Source organism: Varroa destructor, unplaced genomic scaffold, assembly GCF_002443255.2.
Source record: "Varroa destructor unplaced genomic scaffold, Vdes_3.0 BEIS01000001.1, whole genome shotgun sequence".
Classification (NCBI taxonomy): Eukaryota; Metazoa; Arthropoda; class Arachnida; order Mesostigmata; family Varroidae; genus Varroa; species Varroa destructor.
In genome coordinates, this window is record NW_019211454.1 from 30,458,482 (window position 1) to 30,482,717 (window position 24,236).

At 40.8% G+C, this 24,236-nt stretch overlaps 3 long non-coding RNA genes across 4 annotated transcripts; 1 reads left to right on the forward strand and 2 right to left on the reverse strand.

Annotated features, from left to right (window-relative positions):
* Positions 1-7,674: 7,674 nt before the first annotated feature.
* LOC147758499 (uncharacterized) lies at positions 7,675-9,340 on the reverse strand. The gene is made up of 2 exons (XR_015318832.1): positions 9,179-9,340; positions 7,675-8,977 (listed from the first exon to the last, which is right to left on the reverse strand). It is a non-coding gene; the product is annotated as an uncharacterized LOC147758499 (long non-coding RNA).
* Positions 9,341-16,159: 6,819 nt separating this feature from the next.
* LOC147758500 (uncharacterized) lies at positions 16,160-18,105 on the reverse strand. The gene is made up of 2 exons (XR_015330131.1): positions 17,708-18,105; positions 16,160-17,197 (listed from the first exon to the last, which is right to left on the reverse strand). It is a non-coding gene; the product is annotated as an uncharacterized LOC147758500 (long non-coding RNA).
* Positions 16,773-20,801, forward strand: LOC111250393 (uncharacterized). Of its 2 annotated transcripts, none has more exons than XR_002673346.2 (4): positions 16,773-16,888; positions 17,105-17,274; positions 18,924-19,439; positions 20,197-20,801. It is a non-coding gene; the product is annotated as an uncharacterized LOC111250393 (long non-coding RNA). The 2 variants fall into 2 exon arrangements; XR_015330129.1 differs by lacking the exon at positions 16,773-16,888 and adding an exon at positions 17,734-17,875 and having other exon boundaries at positions 17,134-17,274.
* The last annotated feature ends 3,435 nt before the right edge of the window (positions 20,802-24,236 follow it).

Consider the following 24,236-nt stretch of genomic DNA (forward strand, 5'->3'; position numbering starts at 1 on the left):
AGGAGAAGTTCGTACATATAGAAATTTAATCTTCATAAAAATATTTATCAGGGCTAGATAGGTTCAAGGCTATAAGTCATTACTAGATATATATAGCTATTGCAGCTACCTAGCAAATATTTCTCAATTAGATGCGCTAATAACTTCCGGTCGCTGGTCACAAGCTTTTGATTTTTGGGCAAATTTTCGAGCCAATCACAAAATTGCCATTTATCCAGAATCGGACTAAATTTGAAGTTCGGCTCTTATAAATGATTCCATACAGCCCTTCAGATCAGTCGCTATCGAAAAATATGTTTGTTACTGATATTTTTGTTTATTGGAAAAAAGAACAGGTATTCGCCACTGGTGACTGGTGGCAGTACCACTGGAGAAATTGAGTAAAGGCAAACGATCACTTTCGTAATCATAGTGGATAATGGGTAACCTTTTGCAATAATACGCACCTAGTGACGGCGAACTAGAAACAGATTGAACAAGTACACTTATCGCAGTACTTGGATTTGAGATATTACATAAAATAGTTTGCCTCGATGATACCTACGGGACTAGAATACACTCAACCAGTCATCTGGCTTACTGGCCAACAATTTCAAATATAATTTTGCTTAAACCATCTGTGAAAAATTCGCATGACTGGTTGACTGTGTGATGGTGACGATCGATGGATCACTTGACGATGTATGAGTAGTCGAACATAGTCTTCCCATAACGATAAATTGCCGAGCTGACGATAGCAAGCACGGAGAGCAAACTATTAGGCTAAGTATGTTGCGACAAAAAGGGGTACGGTCCCGCAGCTTGCAAAGAAAGCATAATAACCACAACCTACCAAGTACATCTAAGATAAAATTCAGTTCGATGTGTCAGAAGACCATAGAATACCGGACCGCCTTGTAACGTTTCCTCAAGCGCAAGACCTTGATGATAGTGTCGAACACAGAGCTGAAATAGATTGTTGCGCCCTAAAACCACAGCGACGAACCGTGCAATGCCGACATGATTGGATAACCACTCTCGCCGAAAGCGCTGGAGGCAACCATCTTGACTTTTTGGCTCCCGTTTTCACCAGTTTCAGCCAACAAACCGTTCATCCAACGGCATTCAACAGACTGGGCAGCAGGTCCAGGCCCTGCCCACCACCGCCAATTCTCGGCACGTAGCTGGAACCTTTTGGCGGAACACAAACGAACTACCGCCTCTGGAGAGGGCAGTTCGACAACTAAATCGGAATAAAAACGCACAACAGCAATAGACAGTGAGTTAGCAGTTGACCAGGTCATTGCTACTGCAATCCGCTCTGAATGGGCCATGGGTAAAGGAAGTTCTAATCCGACCAAGCCGGCAAAGGCATCATTTGGACAGCGGCGAGTCAACCGCACTTAGATCCAAGTCATCCACAAGTTGCACATGTGGAGCGGGCAAGCAAACAAACTTCTTGTTGCTTCCAACGACATCTGGTTTCTAAGGCAGTTACCTAAACTGAGTTGGGAAGAATTAGATGCTCCGTGTTTTTATCACCTCCGTTGTCGTCGCCGCCGCGCACATCGCTCATAACTAATCTCGTTAGCGTTATCGCTGAAAATTGTAGCCATAATATTTTAGGCTTAGTAATCAAAAAAACCTGTCTCGACCGTTTTATCATTTATTTGCACAAATAGTCTGTGATATGTATACAAGTCGGCAATTTCTTTTAATGTAAAATATACAATCGTAATAAGTTTTCTATAACTGGTTTTATACAAATTTTCAGATACGCCACCATCAATCGACTCAACTTGAATTAGGCAATTCGTTTGTTCTTTTGGAAGCCGCTTACCCCTTGGAAACGACAGGAATGCGTTACGCAGGTCTGATTTGACCTAATTAGGTACTGTAAGGCTCACAATTCACGAGCCTGAAAATTTTGCTCAAGTTCAAATTTAGATTGTTGAAAGGTGCCGATCAAAGAGATCGTCTCTAAGCCAAATTTAAAGCAAATATTTGTTTTATATCCTAAAATACTATTCATAAACTAAGTATGCACCATTTGGATCGGTCTCTCATTTTTTCTAATCCCATTAACGTAGAACTTCGTTGGCTCTTAGTCAAAAAATTGTGACAAGTTACTTTTGCATACCTTTATTGAAGATAAATTAACATTATCAAAGGAATTCTGCGGGGGACGAAGCAGATGATAGCCTGATGGCGTAAGATACGGGCTACATAAAAATTTCCCCTCTCTTTTTTTTTCTCGATTTTTGCCATGGAGCTGAAGGCGTAATCTAACAATTTTTGTGGTAGAGGACGACCCCTTCTTTGTTCACTGATTCCTATTCTCAATGGCTTGTTGAATAGTCTGGATATAGGTATCCCAAGAATTTCCGGACATTTACTGCTGCTCAATCTCAGCTTTTAAATGGCACAGATGCCGATCCGATGCGACCCATACTATATGAACTCTGTCCTGCAACTTTGAAGCCAGCTAGCAAAACGGCCAATGGTTTTTCAACAACTCAATATATAGTTACAGAGATGCGAAAGACATCGCATTCTGCGCCCTTGAAAAGGATCAATATGAAGCAGAGGAAGCAACGCAAATCGCTTGAAATTCCTAGAGTTGTTAAAATCCTGCTCATAGAACCAGCTGGCACATTTGAGAGCTTCCGTAAATCACGAGTAACGTATTATACGATCACGTACCTTGCGACAGTAGCACAGAAATGGGTCTAGATCCAGATGGAACGTTGATACATAAGAATTTCTCAGGAACTCAAAGGAGTAATACGGCACCGAAACAGTTTCTAAAAAGTTTCAGGTTAGAAAGATCCAGTTATTTACTCGAATGAATCAGAAGTCGATCTAAAGCAGAATAATAATAATAATAATAATAGCGGCCGTACGTAGGTACGTGCCAAGTGCGACCTTAATAGGGACTTAAGGTTGAATTTAACGGTACCAAATAAGCCTCCACAGAGGAATTATCAATGTTAACCATGTTATTTTGATAGGTTAGCAACGCACGCAAATATTAGGAATCGAATCGGGCCAGCATTGTTTGATCAGCTCTTAACGATCAAGCGATCACGATTTAAAGTATTCTGTTATAGACATTCATGGAGATACAGATTGCAGAATGATCTTTTATTTTACTCTGGAGAGAACTAAAACATAAATTGTTAGTAGACTTTTCGAGGAAGTTAAATATCTTGTGAACAGTATTAGAAGAAAATAATAGAAGAAGTTATGACATGAATAGAGAGACTGTCTGAAACGGGCTCGATGGAACTGACTAATTAACTCTGGCAGAAGAGTACTAGACGCGAACATAATGGCAAGCCATAGGACTCTTTAGCTGCCCATCTTAGTCGATATTGTCGTAGTCGTTAGCTACGTCTGCGGCACACTTTGTCGTACGCGCCATTTCATCAACGACTCAAAGAAGGAGGTACCCATCTGAGACACCGCCGCGATATATAAACAAACAATGGGACCCGTTTTTGGCAGCGGTAACATTGGTATCAGCAGCTGGGCACTCTGGTTGTTAGTTATTAGGTTATCATTACTAATATTATTGCAGTTAGATAAAATAAGGCGCGATCCGCTACCTTTAGCCCACGATATATTTTCGTCCTGTCAACTCTGCTCCACCCCGATGTTTCTCTGGAAAGATATCTAGTTAAGGTGTACCCTTCGTTGGGCATGGACGGCCGCGGGGGATAGCTTCAACATAAGTGACAAAATCCCAATAAAAGTTGATATTGGCTAGTTAGACGATTCAGCAATTCGCGGGAACGAAGCGGAGGATACGGTAAAACTTCAGTGGCGAAATACAAAATACCCGCCTGTTGGTTTTGACTGGAAATCTCACAGACTTTTCTAGTGATCGCTACCTTCGCTTACAGTGACTAAATGAGTGATGTTTAGTACATGGTCATATAGAAATAAAGGTATCCCTGTATCTCTAAGTGTTAAAAAGCTACATACGTCTTATTGCTATGAAACCTGTCGTATATGTTTCTGCGTTTACAAATTTACAATATAAGGAAAACTTGCGCAGCCTTGGTTGAGCACACGTAGATAACTATAAAGTAGTTTGTTGAATTATTAACAATGTGAAATTGATTTGTTGAAATGAAGAACATTTGGTTCTAACACCGTTGGATAGGTGTTGCGGTTGACGTAGGCCATTCCCATTCGAACATTGTCATTTGCCATTGAGCGATAAATATGTTGCCGTGCTAAGCCTATGTAAGGGACTCGTTTCCTGAAGGCAGTGTTGGAACATGAAAAAAAAATGCTGGTTTAACGGCCTTATTACGTATTCACGTTCTACATACTTAAATAATATAACTCATATCGACGATAGCTATGCAAGAAATAGGTACTATAGTTAGGAGAGAAGTCATTAAGATTCGCTTATCATCGTCGTTAGATTGTAGATCTTCTCCAGAGGCTACGATGGGTTTATTTGCGAGAAAGCGGTTGCGTAAAATGGCAAAGCTACTTATAAGGGACATATAAGGCGTTTATACTATGCATAGTTATCAACAAAGTGTATTTGATAATCATAAACGTTACGTTAAAATTCAATTGTTCTAGACAGTTTCTTAGAGCTCAATAACGTTTCGTCCCTTGTCGCTTGTATATGCCTAAGCGCCACCTACCTAACCCAATACTAAGGCTACACTTTACCTCCAAGCGAAAAGAATAGACTGGCAATAGTGCTTCTCAGACTTATTCAGCCATTCAGAACTAGCAGAATTCAGCAGTTTTATTGGAACAGACCAATCCAAAAGAAATTTTTGAAATCCAAAAGAAACAAAAAAGTTTCTCATTCTTGGAGATGCCGATATACTTTGCATGATAAATTTGAATGTAGCTGACGTTCAATCAGCTGGCATACCGAACAGCTCGCTTAGAATGAACACTGCCTTGGAGTTTTTCTACCTTCTATTCTAGCCACTTACACACGAAACAGGTAACCTTAAGCAATCTTTTGTTTACCCCCCCCCCCCCCCGCCCCCCGAACTTGCTCTACGGACGCAGTTGTGTAGACGTTTGACTAAACGAGTTTTAAAGTCAGATTGTTTTGTACTAATCTAGACAGAATTTTATAGACGGAATATATTGCAGACTATGTATATTGGACACTTTTTGTTCCTCATAACTCTTATACAATTAAACGTGTTCCTGTTATAACGTATATCAAGGTCGACGTAACAGGCGTAAGCAAATCTCTTAATAATACCCCTCCAGTCCTGAATGTGACTGCCTACACTGACAAAAATGACAGTAGGATAGCCAGTAACGATCCTTGCATGACTCAGCGGCATCCTCGACATCTCTTGGGAGAACGAAGCAGAGGCACAGGAAAGGCGCTGTGCATAGCGGTGGGATACCAGCAAGACATGAAGACGATAGTCAGGACCTATCTGGAAGGCTGGCTATAAGGCTTGCATGACGAGCCGAGATATCTTGGTCTTGCAGAACTCTTGTCATTAAGAGTCGTTACTCCACGCTACCTCGTCCTGCACATTCAAGAATCCAGCCTGAACAACTTCGGTTAGTGGGGGAGAATGCTCGCGCGGTTGAAGTAGCGAACAGGGAAATTCGTGCTCTCATTCAATCTCATTTTTTTTCTGCTGTGACGGCTGCTGCCGCTGCCGGCCCCTAGGAGCACGCTGCCATTACTTGGCGTCGTCCTTTCCTTACACCTAACGACGGAGTGTGCTTCTCGCATCTTATCCGAAGAAGCAATGAGACGTAACTCTTTCGTCGCAATCGCAAGTATCTGATAAAGCATTGAAAAAAAAAAGCTGAGTAAAAGCGGACTCAGTCGTTAAAGACAGCTCGGGCAATAAATGGTGGGGTCACCTATGAACAACGAGTACACAGAAGAATTTCAAAGGGTTTTATGTGAGATTTGCTCCCGGGCTTATTTAACTTTGTTTTTTTACTTCGTCTAGATATACATGCTACGTAAATTATAGCAATAACTAGGGTATTATACTGTTTCATGAATACACGCAATATGACCTGTATATGTTATTCAAAGTGTCACTACATATCATTGGTTGGACACGCTATGTAAACAATTTCGACCTCTGTAAACATAATTACGCTCTCTACTGGTGGAAGACACAAGGCAGGTTACATCTATTGTGCCGCAGGCAGTTGGTCCAATCAAAGAATATTGGCGCTTACAGACTTGGACCACTGAGAGACAATACAAACCCATAAAGAAGCACTACATAATTACATATAGGCAGTATAAAGACCTAAAGTGCCTAAAGAGACGATGAAGATGTGAGAACGGGAATGATCAAACGACAACATACGAATCATTTACTCTATCTACATTTAAAAGATAGAAATGTCTTCTTGCGTTCGTTTCATCGTATAAATTGGTATTTGTACATTTGTACGATTACTGCATGCATCTTGTGATTTTACAGATTACAGAAGGTCCAAAATGACTAACTATAGAATTATTCATACTTTGAAACACAATGCTTACTGAATAAAATATTTGACTTTTTTTACTTTCGAAAGGATTGCAGGAGCTACTATCCAGTATGCCCCGTTACGATATTCCGTGATTATTAATTACTGCCTCATATTAGCAATATGTAGAATAATAAATCGGCAAAAAAATCTGTATTCCACTAACTTTCGAACAATACCCGAGTGTGTATACTTTAAATTCAAATGCGAAGGTCAGCAGTTTACGATTTGCTGATAGAAAATTAGACGTATGCTGGCATCGGATACAAGTTCTACTTATATAATTATACTCATATAATTATGAAGGAGGAGGGCGTGGGGCTGCTCGTTCTTCATGCCTCTCCGTACACTGCGCCCTATATCGCGATTTTGGCTGGTGAAAAGCTGAATTCCGTAAATTTAATTTTGCTCAGTTCCAGAATTATACTTCCACCACCTGGAATTGGCGACCAGGCGTTCTACGTGATCTCTAGTGAAGCATTCTCGGCCACGTCTAGTCTTGAAGTGTCCTCAAAGTTCGCCGCGATCAGCACGTACGTGCCCGGCATAGAGCTATCCGTTGCTTGGCAATGTGAATTTCTGTGACTACTGAGGATTTCGAGCGTACGCAAAACAGAGAGAGGGAGTTGCTGTCTTCACTGCGTAAGTCTTGCTGCTACCGCTGCTATCGTTCTCCGCCAACTGAACGCAGAACCGACCCAGTTTCGTTGGCTTTCGTCGAAGTGAAGCGGTAGTCAGACGGAAAGCAGGCATGAATACGAAATACCCGAAAACATAGCTGGTTTACTCATCCCGCCGTCACGGAAACCGCAGCTGTACAAGCATACGCCACCCAGGAAACAGGACATTGTTCGGTGGTTTTGTATTTAACCGATAAACTCACCTTGGACAGAAGCAGACACACAAGATGTAACGTGACCGCTCAAATGGGTTCGCGATAAACTTATAGTTTGAATTCAGTTACGTAATGATACGTGTCTAGCAATCAACTAGCGCAGAGTTGTTATTGAATAGGATAGATTATGTCTCTTGGATGGTGATCGGCGACCCGCTATATTTATCTTTTAGGCCATATATGCACGCATGACGCTCGACCTTTTCAATTGATCATTGCGATTAGATGATATAGGATTCTTAGAAATCGAGTATAGATTTACATAAAACCATGCATTATTGAAGATGCTAGCCTAAGTATTTGAGTTTTTATTCTTCACTAGAGCACCTCAGTGGAGGCATGCATACAGATTGCGAATGTTCGGTAGTGGAATAGAATTAACAATTCAACCAGTTTTGTCGTCTTTTAATTTCACTGTAATATATATACACTCTGATAAAAAGACGGAGGTCTGTCATATTATATAGAAGCTTGATAGATAAAAGTGATTTTATGCGTGTATAGCTGTGTTTTCTATATAAAGTAGTAAGTCATCACGCAATCTTGAGGTTCTTCAAGAATACATGTCCTGTGCTCCGTAGTTCATGCAGCGCCAAACCTTATGAAGCAAAGTATTTTTGGACCGCCGTTTTATATCAAGAATATACATTGTCCTTGCAAGGCTTTGTGATCCTCTTTTATAGATCACCTCTTCCGGAAATACTGCTTTCTTGTCGGCTTTCGTAAACGTAAAATACATGTCAAAGGGATAACCGAAGGATCATGAGCATGACAAATATCGCGCAGCCTTGTTGCTCTACTCCGACTACTTCTAATGAAAGAGCGACCTCAGACCGTAGCATCGGTGTCCTTCAGCTCACCCGGGTTATGTCCAGTTCCTTCGCGGATCAAAAGCGACGAACAGCGCCATGTGCTCGTCTTTCTCCGATGTCATTGTTCATCACGAATGGGCGGTTTGACTTGACGGTGCAGTTTAAAGGAACAGACATGAGAGCGGAAAATACTTCATCAATAGATTAACAAAGATGAGCAGCAGGACGGACAGCATTTTACAATGAAAAGTATGCTAATTTCCTGTTCTCTTCATAGTGCACGTAAGTGTTTACACAGCGCAATGTCCGTGTAACCGTTACGCCATTTTTACGTTGAACCTTGGTAACAGATGGCCAGTATAGAACGCTATCGTCTCCATGCTGTCATAGACCTCGACATTTAATGTAAGTGGTGCCAGCACTAGATCCCACTGAGAGTCAGGACGGCGGTAAAGGCAGGTAAGCTATACCCGTTGTACCATGTTGTCGGTAACTGACCTGATTTGGACTGTTGCTAAGGTCGACATGTCTTCCTATAAAAGTAAGGCCAAGTCGGTTTACGTCAATATACACAAGGTAGATAACACAGGGAAGGACTGATAAAATAGGATAGATGGATAATGTTTAGCAAACTTGTATCAGGCCTGGTGGCCATAGAAGACAGGCAAGAGGTATAAAAGTGCAAGTCTCTCTCTACAGCCGGAACAGTCACGATCGCTTGTTTCTGTTGCTGTAAACACTTTTCCGCAGATTTCCGCTGCTGTTGTTAACGTCGTTCCTACCGCTGCAACGTCGTACGCATGTAATTAGGGATACAATAGAAAGCCAAGATAAGGCACAACTGCGCAAGACAGAACGACATTACTGTCCTACTGCTGGATCTGCTCCCGTTAAATGCTCATATGCTCTTCCTCTTATGTCTAGTATATGTAGTTGTCCTATTCCACTACAGTAATGTGAGAGCAGTCGATAAGATAGACCTCACCTTCGTTGGGCGTAGGACAGTTATCTTTGGGTTGCCTCTCCAGGAACTACACCACTCACCAAAACCAAGTCAGGTCGAGTTGTCTAGCCCTCTTTCAAAGTTGCAGGTTATGAGACCATCGGTAATGGGTTGATGACAAGCTAAGCGGTTGGTGTGCAAACAGCGTTGATTCGACAAAATTAGGGGATGGTGCATGGGGCATCTAGGCAACACGATGCACTGGAATGCACCATAAGATCTTGCGCTCTGTAGAAAGCAAGTACATATCTACATAATGGTACACATCTAAAGAGGTCCAGCCTGAACCTTAAAGTTTGCATAAGTATAGCTAATCTAAGCTCTAAGCGAACTATTAATAAGTAGTGGTACCTTATCGATATGTATCGTTAGGTCGGTCTATTTAGTCCTCACTTTTGCTACCGCTACATCCCTCAAATTATTTACATTGTAATACACAGTCATTCGCTGAACAACTCATTTTGTTGTGCATTTAGCTTCAAGACCTCCAGAATGTTTAGCTATCTATAACACCATCAACGTCGAGCTAGGTTAACCGTTTCCGCAAGCACCGGGCAATGGAGCGAGGAAACAATTCGCTACGTCTACTTTACGATTACGTTCAGACCTTAATTGCACCCGCACCGTAATTAGCTATCGTTACCGACACCTGGTCATTGAAACGCTCATTCCGTGCGTCTCGATCGCGTACGTCGTCGCGCTGTTTGTGCGACGTTACGCGCGCTTAGTTGGTAGAACCGTCGTACCGTGAACAGCCAACCTCAATTTATCGTTTTACATATTAGCTACAATAACCATCCTTTTCTAACCATAGTAAAACTGTTATGGAACGTATTGTCGAAACAGAAAGCATTTAATGTTTAGATGGATTTGGGCGACGAAAAGAGACGAATTCACGAACAGCGTCTTCCTGTTAAGCTAATTTCAAACTTGCATTTGTCATAGCTCAAAAAATGGTCGAGTGCTAGGTTCCGCATATGTGGTAAGCAGATCATTGCTCACCTATCGTATCCCGGGCAGCAGTATTCCGCCAAGTAGTAACGCGTCCTTAACATAGCAATAGCCCGTTGCTTGGCTGGCCACAAATGGAAGAATTTTCGCTCGGATTTTCCACCGAATCGAATGGATTCGACAATATGCAAATTTCGCTATTGAAGGAACAACGAGCGAGGGAGCCTTAGAAGACGCCAAGCTACTCCACGAATATAGCAATTGCGATCTTTGCTAGCACAGCATTTTTTATGTACTTCTCGAATTCTCCTTAGGAATTCGTGATGGCATTCGTGATATTCAAAGAACTCGTGATGGCATCTGTGGTATTCAAGGAATTCGTGAATTTGCTTTGTATGGCAACAAAGCAATTCCGGTGACGTTTCACGTACTCTTTTATACACATGTTTTCAAATTTTACCAACGTTATGATTTTAAACCAAGAACCACTTTCTCGAAGCACGGTCGGACCCCATATAGACTACCGTTAATACTGGACGGCCCCATTGCAGCTGCTCAGAAAAAACGGGTTGTTAACAACAGGTTAAAAATATGGCGTGAATTCACAGTTGCAAAAACCACAAACAAAACCGGGTGTAAACGATTAAAGCTTTAAAGCGAAGGGCTCTACGTAAATAAGTTGCTCTCTACAGACCTCGTAGCTCACACCATTTTTTGGGATGATGAGACGCTTCATTTTTTCACGAGTTACTTCGTCGTTTCATGATCGCTTTCAAGGCGACGTTATGGCATTGGCGGCTGTATGAATACCATGCTTCGTTGAACATTGCCGCAAATTGCGCCGCCGCTGCTGCTGCTGTGGTCTGGCACGAGCCTAAAAACGTTTCTATTTTTACTTTGGTATCGAGGGTCTCCTTTGCATGTCTCACCTTATCTTTTCGTTCTTTTTTACGTATCGACTTGAATCGCAGCTAGCGATACCTCTAATTAGTTCACTTAGCTATCTATATACCTATCTACCTACTTTATGCGGACCTTGTACTCCCCCAATGTTTTTATTCGGGTCGGATTTTATACTTTTTTTTTTCCTTTATTGGGACCTTCCCTTTTCTAAAACCGTCGATTTTTGGTGTTATTAGAGACGTTTCGCCACATAACGGCTTGACACCTCACTCACAGGCTTTCTGCGCCGGCAGTATTTGCTATCGGCCACCGAAATTACGTATTGCTCACGATCGCTGGCTTGACGTAGGTTTTTGTCTTTAAAATCGTTCTGATACCATGACACGAAGCTAATCTTTTACTCTAATGCTTAATACAAAGAACAGTCTATTTATGGATGGGGTACCTGGTTTCTTTTTATTATCCCCTATTAATATAATAAATTACAAATAATAATAAAATAAGTGTGTCGAATATCACTTCTAGTATTTAAGCCGTTAAGCATTCCTTCAAAGGGTTGGCTCCCAGCAGCAAACGAACTATGTCAACCATCGAATTCGAACCTAAACTACTAGGTACCTCTAATTAAAATCCCCTATCTAGAATATAGTTGAAGAGCGGAGTGTTTCCAAGATATTTTACATTTCGTCTGTTGCCACTGCTAGCAGTTTTAATGGAAGATGACGTTTAGCCGCAGATACTGTCAATCATTTTTTAAAAATATAATAAGTCTTCGCATGTGAATTTGGGTCTATTTTTTTTTTTAGCGCGTTTAATAAAGCATACCAGAATTAACTCAATTCAGAATAAAGACACTTTAATAATAGTAGGCGTATGTTAAATCAAATTCGTATTGATTTTACAAATAGAACACGTAGTATTACTTTAAATAATTTTCTTAGACCATAGATCTTCAGGGCACATCCCAACTTCTCTAAAGTTACTAGATTCTATCGATGCTGTAACACGATGCTGTTTTGCATATAATATTCTTATTTCGATTTCTGAATGTACACTATTTCGTGATTGTCGATGCCCGGGTCTGTATTAAGTACCCTACACTATGTAAACCTAACAGAAAGCCAGGTATAATGACGACTGCCAAACTCAACTTTTTGAAGACATATCGCAGTGTGTTCAATGAGCCATTTGTTATATTAGGCTGTTACAGGTGAATCCGGTCAACTTTGGAACTGAACAACTTTTTTGAATTTCGCGCCGCTAGTAGACGGAGTATAACCGCTAAACCGATACTCCAGTCTTCCAGAAACTTATCGAAAATGAATGCTTAGTGGTCAAGTTTTTGTCCCCCGAAGGTCACACTGCCGTCGAACTTTATCGAAGATTGGCGAAGACATTAAGCAAGGAGGCACTGAGCGAGAGCGCAGCACGTGAATAATAGAAATGTTTGAAGAACGAACGTTGCAGTACTGGATGACCAGGGAGAAAGTGATTCAAATAGCGAAATCCGCAGGACATTCCCGTCGCGTGTTACAGAACTTTTACCCAAACACTAAAAACACTGAAATAGAGTACAAACTTAATAATCAGTGAATTGACTCTTCGGCCAGTTGGATATATGTGTGTTGTATTCTACGTGCGGTTTGTAAAACCCGTGTAGAGTATACGGTCACCATAGATGAGGCGTGGTTCTATCTCTACCGCCAGCTGAAGAGGGACTAGCATTGGGGAGCAATGGAGTTCGCTGGTAGTACCGAGTAAGTTCGTATGTAGCGTGATACATCGCCTACTGCGAGATATTCGCCAAAAATGAAGCAACAACCGAAGTCCGCCGTGAAGTTCCTCAGGACATCCATAGGCCGTTGGCACAGGAATTACAGGCACGCAGTTTGGCTGACAATAACACCAGACACCAGTAGCTTCCTGGAATGAACAAATGAATATCCAACATCGGGTGAAACCCGCATATTCTTCCAACTTAAGTCCATGTGATTAAGGAGCTTTCCATGCCCTGGAAAGGGCAACTGATTGGCGAGGATAGATCAATACCGTACAATACAAAGGAAAGGCGTAGACAGAGAAATTACATATTGGAACACGAATAGTAGGTATATGACTGCCCAGAAGCTGCCAGAAGAAGGACAACACCTCTAATACATATAAAAACAATTATTAATTATTCTAGCTTAGTCAGTTACTCAATTTAAAAATCGCCGGATTCGCTTGTAATAGGCTAGTACCTATTTCCATCGTTCTTTTTATTGTATGCCAATAGGTTTTAAATTCAACTGCGCGGAAACCTACAGAAATTGCATAGCAAATTAAAATGCACCAACTTCTATTTCCTTGGCTAAGGTATGCTTGTACCGTTTTGTTAACGGAATCTAAATGTGACACATGCACACACAGACACACGCACACACACACACACACACACACACGAAATTAAAACTAGTATTGAAATTTATAAAGATAATGCTCACAATTATATATCCGTAGCATTACCCGTTTTATGACTTTGCTGATCGTCAAACAGGAAGTGCTGGGCATGTGTTTTGGGGTCGTGGAGTTTGTCGGTATTCTGGTTCGGGATAGTGAGAAATTATCCAACTTTGTTTAATGCAGCGCGCCGTTTTCCTTGCGAGATAAAGGCTTTTTTCTATTGACCACAAATAGTAGAACATGTCACAAAATCGACGCTTTAAAAAAGCAATGTCCGCTTATGCCACAGTTGAACTTGCTTGCTATTCGACAAGTCACAACGTATTGGAAACGACAACACGGCGCTGTGCATGTTTTCATTCGAAACATCAACACGACTTCTTCTAGAAACGATGAACACCGAGTGTGTATACATTTCAACATCGAATAACAGCCAGATTTCCACCAGCTGTCTATAGACATTTGACATGTGACACAGCATATACGATTCTTATAATCGTATGACCACATGCATCAAGCTATAGACATATAGCAGTTAAGGGGTTGCTGAGATACTCTTGTGAGACAGTAGCAAGAGCAGAAGAAGGCCAAAGCGGTCCTTAACGGGTACAGACAGTGTGTCACGTTCGCTCATCAACAGGATGATGGCCTAGTTCATCTAATGATGTGGATGGAGCCTCCTCAATCTACTCACAAAGACTGAGAGGCAATATAGATACAAACTGTATGGAGGACAGGAAGACAGACTTCGCTAATGAATTAAAGTTCTCCTCATTAGACTTGCAGCACGATAAAGGTGAGATGGTGGCGCCCGAGTGGGAATGGTTCCTTCGTATAAGAGCAGTTCTTAGGGGAAGAAATATACTTGCTACGCAGTGATAGATGATCAGCCAGGAGAAATAGAGACGGATTCAATGGAAGAGACGCCGGCATGGTTACCAGCAGATGGCAACTATATCCTGCCGTAATATAAAAATAGAGCCCATTTCGAGGCTGTGAACTTGATTGTCTTCTGACCTGCTTCTTGCCGCGTATATATAGACATATACATATATATATATATATATGTGTGTTGACAATGCTGAGATATTTTTGATACTCTTTAAATGATGAGAATATCTCACAGTGGAATTAATTTGGCGGTTCTGCAGTAAACAGCACATAATCAAACCTATAAACAAATGTGAATAGTTTTTGCATATTTAATTTGTAATATTATGCTATGCTTAAAGCTCAGTACTCACGTTATGTTTCGTACATATTGCTTTACCGATACGAGTGTTTAGCGTCGCGAGTATTGTTAATAGCATTGAAGTTAACGCCATTTGTTCCGCTGTATCGCGTAAATACTCCCCAATTTTCTTTGTATCGTACGTAGATCTATTTCGAATAGCCTAATTAACTGATAATTATTATTTTGTGCACACTACACCACTGCGTAAATGAAAAAAACAAATACCCATACGCGATTCGCGACTGATGAGAGTGTGAAGGTTTAAATAATTATATTCATGTTTCACGTAACGGAATACATTATGCAAAAATATCTCTAGAAGCATAGAAAATCTAAATTTTATAATCTTATAAAGGAATATCCATCAGTGTGTTTAAGCTAATAAGGGAAACTGCAAAGCAATTAGCCGTTTTCAGTCTATTTATAAGAGCAAGTCTCAAATATGAAGTACTTGCCATATCATCAAGGAAAACGCCTGTAGGACCTTCCAGCCAAAATTTCGAAATTAAGATGCTAAGGTGAAGGTTTGCATTGGCTCTAGATAAGTCTAAGTAGCGGCATCGTTGTTTTGTTACTGAAAGTTTGTTTAAGGAGATAGGTTATCTCAGTTAGTTTTGATGGACCGGAACATCGTGTCACGCTAAACAGTGCACTTCCGTTTCCATAAAATACCTATGCTTAGATCAAACTAGGTCATAACTTCCGAGTTAAGATAAATGAGACATGACGTGATATGATCCTTCCAGGGCCTACCTGTAATATTTTAAGGCTCTGTTTCGGACCGTTGCTATCTGTTTCCTCATCTGTGATACAAACCAATGCTATAGGTGCTTACAACGACTTTGCCGACAGCCTTAAAACACACATAATTCGAATTACCAATGACAATTCCAGAAAAGATCATTAATAATGCACTAAAGGAATGTACACAGAATGAAAAGAACAAAGTGCACTATTAGAAATACACACAAACCCGGGTCAAATTTGCAGCATGGGCGTTCTTTGCGATAGAACAGTTGATGTCGATCGAACGACGTCTATTTTTGAGCCGTAATGGCATTTGTATCTTAGTTAACCTGATCGCGTCAACTTTTTTGCAACATGTCCTGCCTTTCTGTAAAGTCTTTGTTAGCACTTCTGTATTGACGTAATGATAAGGACTTTCCTTTGATGACCTGTGGTAAAAGTGGAGATAGAGTGATATAAACAGAGAAAGTGCGTAGAACGTTACGTTGGCAGTTAAGAACAACTCACATTGTTTCATTTGCCAGTAAATAGAAAAAATAGTATATCTAATTGAGAGAACGCCTCCACAAAGATATACCAGTCCCCTTTTTAGTTTTTGCCTAAGCCTACGTATTGAACCACCACACAGAGCACCTATTCATTATATAGGTTTGCTAAAAAATCGGTAGGGAGCACATAAATAGGAATGCATTTCACAAGCTGCCGAAAACTTTATTGTCGCTTCAAAATTAACCGTAGAACAAACATACACTCCCTCTAAATTGTTCTTAAAATTGTCTCTTCGTATTGTTTTTCGTAACTTTCGGGGTTCTGTGCTTTTTATTTGGGTTGACTCGAATAGATCAGCGAATTATGTAAACCGAAGAAATCACCGGCTAGTGTTGCTGTTGTTGGTACTCTCGTCATTGTTAACCCGATCGGCCGTTTGTCAGTCTGTATCTGGAACGCGCAGAACTAATTTGCAAAGCTTTAGCATCGCAAAAGGACAATTTGGTATTTAAAACATTAAATATCTAAGAAACTTGGAACAGGCTTATTTGCTATTTGTGTGGTTCCATCATTGACTGGTGACAAAAAGAGGTTGGACAATGCTCAGCGGAAGGCAACAGCGAATTTTGACTTTCTTGGGCTCCGCCATTGGGTCCTTGTCATATCCGTGCGATGGCCTCGATTGGGCTCGTTCAGCCGCTTACTGCGGGGGGCGAGGTTGTTAGATCAACGGAAGGCCCACCAGTGATTGCCGGCTGTAAAGGGGCCCTTCCTTTCCTCCTGACGAATAGCTGAAGCAGAGTGTGTCTTGACCGTTTGGCCATTCGACCCGTCTGCTTGCCTCGAAACCTCGAAGAGAAACCGATTTTTATTGACAACGTCCACACACAGTCACTATCCATTTGAGAGGAGAGTGTTGTTTAGGGGTAAAATCTCTCTCATTGCTTTTCACAGTCGCCTCTAACGGTTGTATTCTATGTTTTTCTATTTTTCTATCTTTTTTCCAGTCGTTTTTTTTTTCCAATCATTTTTTCACTTTCACTTGTTCGTCCCCTCTTCTAACAAACAGGGCTAACCCTGATGCTGATAAGTAAGATAGGATTGGAACGAGTTAATGTTACATAATGATTTAATGGTGTTAGAGTGTAGATCGTTACGTTTAGCAGCTCCTCAGAAGCCTCGCAGAGCAGCTGGAACATAGAGCAGAGGACATAGACGAATGACTTACTTGATGTCTGAAAGGTTGCGTTACGAAGTGAGATTTTAGCCAGCTAATTTTAACTCTCCACCTTCTGGTCATCATCAAATTCATGTAAGTGTCAAAGGCCGCAACTAAATAACGATATTTTAAATATGAACCTACTTGAAATTCGTTTTACCGATTATGCAGACAACTTAGTTCGTTGTTTGGAGAATAGTACATCCGACAACGTTTAATTTTTTTGTTAAACACGTTGCCTACTGATCGGGCAATTACTTTTTAATTGTACGCGATGCATTTGTATAACATCATTTGAGCCAGTGTTTGGCAAGTAGCTATGTAGAAGCCATGCTTCATCTACTGCAATAGGAAAATTTGATATATGCAAACATCCCGTCCTCTGTTCTCAAGCCGTTTTATTGACAATCGAATTTCAATGCCGGTTTCTATTCAGTCGCCCAGTTCACTCATCCACCACGTGATGTATACGCCAAGCTGTATATTAAATCTATCGAAATCTTAACTTGTAGTTCTTCGAAATTACCTTACTATTTTATCATTGTTCGTCAGTCAGCTCTCGTGGTCCTACGTATCCTAGATTGACATCACATATCTGGGTAGTCACTGGATGTCACAAACGTACATTGTGATTCCCGAGACCTGTTGGGAAATTCATTATATATTACCGCTATCCTCTTCGTTACTAGAAAAGGTATTGTTTTTGTACTTTAAATACCGAGTATATGACTATTAAAAACAGCTTCAATTTATTATACGTACATCGGCTGATAGTGTAGCATAGACAGTTCCATTTATGGTTTCCGTTTATATTGCAGTATCTAGATATGATTCTTCATTGAGGCCTTCGTTCTCAAAGGCGGTAAACGAAGGAGCAAGCTAGCTTTCTTGGAGCAAAATGGAGTCGTAACTGAACCCACCAAGAAGAGCGGACAGGCTGAACAACATGTCTGCGATACCAATAACCTGAAAATGTCCGGAACGGATTAACATACCATAGATTCAGCACAGCCATAAGACGCTACCAATTTGAACCATTGAGAAGGACTGATATGAGATCGATCTTTCGCTTTTGATTATAAATTTCGATAGCTAGAATTATAGTCACGTCGATGTTCTGACCGTTAACTAGCTCGTCGTAGCCTTAGGCTGTGTCTTCACTGTTTGTGGTACTAAAGTTTTCAATCGAATAACAGTAATTTGTAGCTGATAGTGTAGTTCCGCAATTTTCAACCTGTGTGTAGGGCTTCGGCGTACTACTAAGCCAATTCATTAATAGGAAGATAGCACTGCCGTGTTCGAGTGCTTTCAGTGTAATTTACCCGTCGGTTATTTCTAACGGTACTGTTTATAGTTCGATGCCTTTATACGAATTCTCCTTAGATAAGCTATTCGAGAGAACGCATTTGAATTTTTTTTGGCTCCAGAATGCCTATGGGGTAATACTTAAGCCATTCGTAAAGCAAAAAGGTTTATTGCCCACCAGTTAACGCAGAAAAAAAACGAAAGTATCTGTAAATGGCAATTTTGCATACTTTGCGTAATACTATGATGGTGGTCAGTGCATATGTTAAGTGGCGGTGATCCGTATCGCAACCTACGGTCGCTTTACAGCGACCTATTTACGTACGTAGACGGAACGCTCATCCAATAACGTCGCTGAAAGTGAATCATCTTCTATTTTTTCAGCAAACTTTATCGAAATATTTTACTAAATTGAAGGACATTATGACTATTTTCAGGATAAATCAAAATGGCGCACAACGGCAAAGAAAGGACGTTGTTGATCGTATAAGTCACCAAATGCCGTTATATCAAATAGAATTGTTTCAACGAACAACCGATCATACTAATATATTGATCACCTCGATGAGCTACACAGGGGTCTCTCTTTTCGAGCTCAAGCGAATGCAGAAAAAACGCCCAGACTATTTTTGTTGTGAGCTGTTATTAGCTGAGTAGGCAAAAAGTTCACAACGGCAAACGAAACATAAAATCGCAACGAATGCAATCTCGGAATCGGCAAGAGCCTGGGTCAAAAAAGCAGTGCTCGCTGGACTCAATTTCAAAACGGGCAGCAGTAATGGAAAATTCGGGCTGATCTCAACGCCCACCCCCAACTTTAGATTTTCTTCGACGGACGTAGAACCCATCGAGGCGTACGTATCCTGCCAGAACAAACGTATAGCTCAATGGGTTTGAACTTTGCTCGGAATGCGAATTAGAACTTTCATGAGTTAAATGAGAAGTTAAATGAGGTAAGTGCGTCTACTTGTTTCGTAGGGGTCAGTATTGAATTACTACGATTGTTGTGTATATGACAATATGAACTCAACGGATATATATTCAGAAGCGCAGATAACTAAAATCTGTGTTCTTTTAACTTTAAGCTATGAACAAAAAAACACTATATTTTTGTTATAAGGAAACGTGTTGTAATCTTATTTGCATGAATACGCGTAGAGACGATCGATTTCAGTATTAACCAGACGAAAAAAGCACTAAATAATGAAATATCTTTCCGATTAAGCTGACAACAACTTAAGTGATGGATACTGTCAACATGCTTGTCGCATATTTTTCAGCAATTATTTCTGTGACTTAAGTAATTTTCTCCCAAAATCCACATAACTACTCAGCCTGACGGCTGAACTTTGTTGCGAATTATGTGCGAACTTTTAGAGTTTTTAAATTTATCAGGCGGGCTCGTGGTCAAACGTAGATAGAACAATAGATACTTGATAATGTAAAAATAGATCGATTTATGCTTATGCAAGGTTTAGGTGTTTGTTTCGTATAACTAAGCAGAAGAAGTAACTAAGCTACTTATGAGGAAGGCTTCTGCTAGGTGCCCGCGTATCCCGTCCATTTCTAAAGGAAAACCTGTACGTCGCTAAGCAGATATGGAGACCGCTTAACATTAGATGTGTGTCTGCCCCTGGTATGGAGCTGGATAGATAGGCTAAGGCAGTACGAACTTATGAGTGTCTCTCATCTCATGTGGCTTTTCATCAGGAAGTTCGTTCATTAGCTGACCACCAAGCAGGGCTCCGAGTGTTCATGGGCGTGCACGAAATCAGCGAGATTCGCTACTGCCGTAGAGTTCCGCAGAAACGTTCTGCAGCCACAAATTTGAGTGGCCGATTATTTCGGCGGACTAGTGCACTTCGTCGTTATCGTCTTAGACTGCATGCCCTATACGTAAACGTTACGGCAGTAGAGTAAGTGACCATCCTCTATTCGACGACGACGACGACGACGACGACGACGGTAGTGCCACAAAAGAGAGAAAGAAGAAAAAGTCTTCAGGAAATGGATGTGCTCGCCTGGCAGCATAGTTACGTCTGCGCGCTAGCTTATAGCAGTATATCGTCGCATGTCTAATAATAGTAATCTCAACTGGATGCTTCCACACTGCGGATAATAGCAATCTTAGTCATAAATTGTCACTGCTGGTGCTTCCTGCTGATAGGGCCAGTATTTACGGCAGGTGCGGCAGAACACTTAACTACATACCAATTCATGGATTATTTTTTGCTAGTGTTCCGTTGTGATATAATTACCATCGCTATAATTGGATACTACACTGGATATGCAAATAAATGAAGAAGGTTGACCGATTCTGTGAGACGTTCTCATCAACGCCTACGGAACATTTCTGTAGCGAACTATAACCGTCATTTTCGACAACACAGTCTCCAGTGAATAGACGGCGTGGTTAGATCGGTTAATGAGCACCTGTTTGGGTGCGTTATTATACGAACTTTGAACGGAAAAACATAGAGTCAAGCTAGTTGAAATTTTAGTGTCGGAAAATTATTACTAGAAATTGAAAATAACAATAAAAAAAAATAAGTTTAGCCAGAGCCACCCCAAGGGCGTTCCTCTCAGTAGAGCGACTCTTTGATGCCGAGCCGAAGCAAAGGTGACCCCGAGGACCTTTTGACATAATAAGAGTAAGGAAACGGTAAAAAAAAATCTTTAACTAAGAGATTGATGGTTTTAATGAGGTTTAGATTATGCACAAATTCTGTGGCCGCTAGAAAAAATCTTTTATCTTAAATGGTCGGGTCTCGACACATCTTTTCTAACAAAGAGGGAATTTTATTAGAACGTCACATTATTAGAAAATGAAATTTCCGAAGTGTTTATGAATATGTAGTCTAGAAGCCATGAAGGGCAGCAGTTTTAATCGTGGTCAATGTTTGAAAACCCCTGTGCAGAGAAAATAAAAACCCATGGGGCATTAGAATTCATCGATTGCGGGCCAGCGATTAAAGTTAAAAGCAATACATTTTTAATACGATGAGCGACGTTAAAAAACGTCGCTCATCGTATTAAAATCGCACTTGTATGCGGGTTTTACACTCCGCTGTTTATTACAGTCGTTAATGCAGTCGTGTAACGCTATGCGTCTCTATTGTTGTGAGCTACGTCCTAAATCACTGTTATAATTTTTATTCCTCCCAGGTTGTTTATCTGAGTAGAAAAGGTATTATGCACATTTTGCTTAGCTCTGTCAGCGCGGATAGTCATTTTAGCGTCATTCAATTACAATTGTAATAAATCTTAAGAAAACAAAAAAAGGAAGCTGGAGAACAATAGGATAGGATAGGATGCTAGAACCTGTTCGTCCTATAGTTCGTGTTTATATCGGCGCACAGTGTCGGACTTCAGTAACAGCTTTATTTTCTAAATGACAGTGGAGTTTACATGTGCATAAAACTGTAGTCAAGAAAGACAGCGCCGAAAAAGCGGCCGATAAACGCGACACGCAATCAAGTTGTTCAGCTAAAATAAATTGGCAGGTTAAAGTTATACATGGCTAAGGCTGTTCATCCATTCTGATGCTTCGACAAAGCAGAATACGTGGACCATTTTTGCTGCTGCTGCTGCTGCTGCCGCGCCATCTAGAAACTTGGGCGGTCTCTTGAGACCCATAAAAAGGTGTACTGGCCTTTCGCTACGAACGAGCCGAGCCATCTGACTGTGCGACTCGCGTGCACAGATCGGTGAACTGGTTTGAACGACATACGTGAAGGTGAAGTCAGATTACCGGGGGGGGCCTGTCACAAGTACAGTTTCTCTAAATATTTCAGTTTCGTAAGGTGCCCTACACAAAAAAAAGACGTCCTTCTATGTACATTTATTAAATGGCCAAATTAGCCATAAGCTGCGTCTAGGATCTGTATAACGGCACTGAAATCCTTGTTCTAACACAGTAGTATGTTAAACATGCAGAAAATTCCTCAGGTGTATACATGAAATGCACATTGCTCACGAAAACCGTTCTACTGTCCTCTTGAAAAAAATTAACAACGTAACGCAACGTTTCTAGCCCCTGCCTGAAAGAATAGAATGTTTGTCGCACGTAAGTTTGTACGCAAGGTACGTGAAACGTTTAACACAATCAGGCACCACTTGAACGGTTTGAATATAGCATCGACGCTGCAAGGGATAGGATTTTTCATGATATCTAATACTGAGCATCTAAAGCGCGTGATTCCTAACATAAGAAATATTGTTCTTTCTTGTATAGAGGCGCGGGCCTGTACACAGCGAACGTAAGTTCAATTTCTTTTGTCCTGTTATATCATGGAAATCTCTATGCTACTTCTTGCCAATGTTATTTATTCGAAAAAGAGCGAAGTCGTTTGTTTACAAGATAACAACTGATGCCTCATGAGATTTTGCAGGATCTACTTGGTAAGTGAGCAAATTGCGAGTGCGACGTAAATTTCACGAGTCGTGCGGGTAGACTAACGCAGCTTATCAGCGGGTCCGACATATTTACCCGACGAATCCCTTGGGTGCTTTTAACGGTTTGTGGCCTGGGTTTGCTTTAGATCCCACATAAGACGATCGTCTTCAAAACCTGTACAACGGCTCGGAAGGCATCATGCAGCGGCCTTAGCACGTACTAACAGACTTCTCAGCTGCAAATCGTGGATGCGTTCTAGACGTTTGGCAGGGGGAGTGCTTTGTCTAGGTTAAATTTTTTCAGTGTCGTCCTTTTTTATATAGGGTTGTTCTGAACAGCACTTGCGCCTCTAGCATTTGATTATAGAGGGTCTATCGAAAAAAGTCATTACAGATGATGCCAAGATATTGTAGCTCTTATAGAAAAAATATGAAAGAGGGCTAAACAAAAACGTTGCTCTCTAGAAATGAACGAATATGTAAAATTAAAATCGAATTCACAACATGAAATATTGAAGCAGCCCTATAAATGTCTTCGTCTGCGTGTGAGCTGAATACAGTTGGTAATAGTGATAGTTAGGAAAGTCCATCTAAGGATAAAACACTAGTAACGTAAATAATGTCTCTACAGTAAAGTAGCGTCCTTATTACACCCATTGTTCAAAATGCCTCTGTGAAAACTCTTACTTTTTGGACGATTGCTGTCATAGTTAATAATTCCTTATTTTTTCTAATAAAACAAGCTGTTTCCCGTCAATGTTGTAAGAAAAAAGACCGTCGAAACCTTTTGATTTCATATAAACAAAATGTCGAACTTTAGCGCTTAGGATGGGCGACGAGTGGCCTTTGAGGACTGTGAGGATACATGAAGTTATCGGCACACGAAGCCAGAAGCTTCATTGCCGCGGGGTGAACCCAACAGCTTTTCAGCCTTTCAGATCGCTAAGGGCCCATAACAAACTTCATCATGATCTTGCACATGTGCCCATAACTAGCATTAGAATACCTTCCAAATAGTCTACTATGAAGCATCCTTCTCAAATGGATCCTAAGTGCTCGCTCATTATAACCGATTCTTCATTTCGTTATACAAAAGTATGATGTATGCCAATGCCTTGTTCCTATTTTGAATACCATACGATATTTACATATAATTATCTTTTATCAACTCTTCTTTTTTCTTTATATTTTTTAAACAAGACTAGTATAAACACGAAGTAAAGTGCTAGTGCCACTTGTTATCAATATGGGTTTATATGGGTCCTCTCTTTTTAATCATAGCTGAGCCTCAGCTGTTTTGGTAGTCTGAAATTCAGCTTTCAATATGACAGCTCGTTAGACATAACTCCATTTTC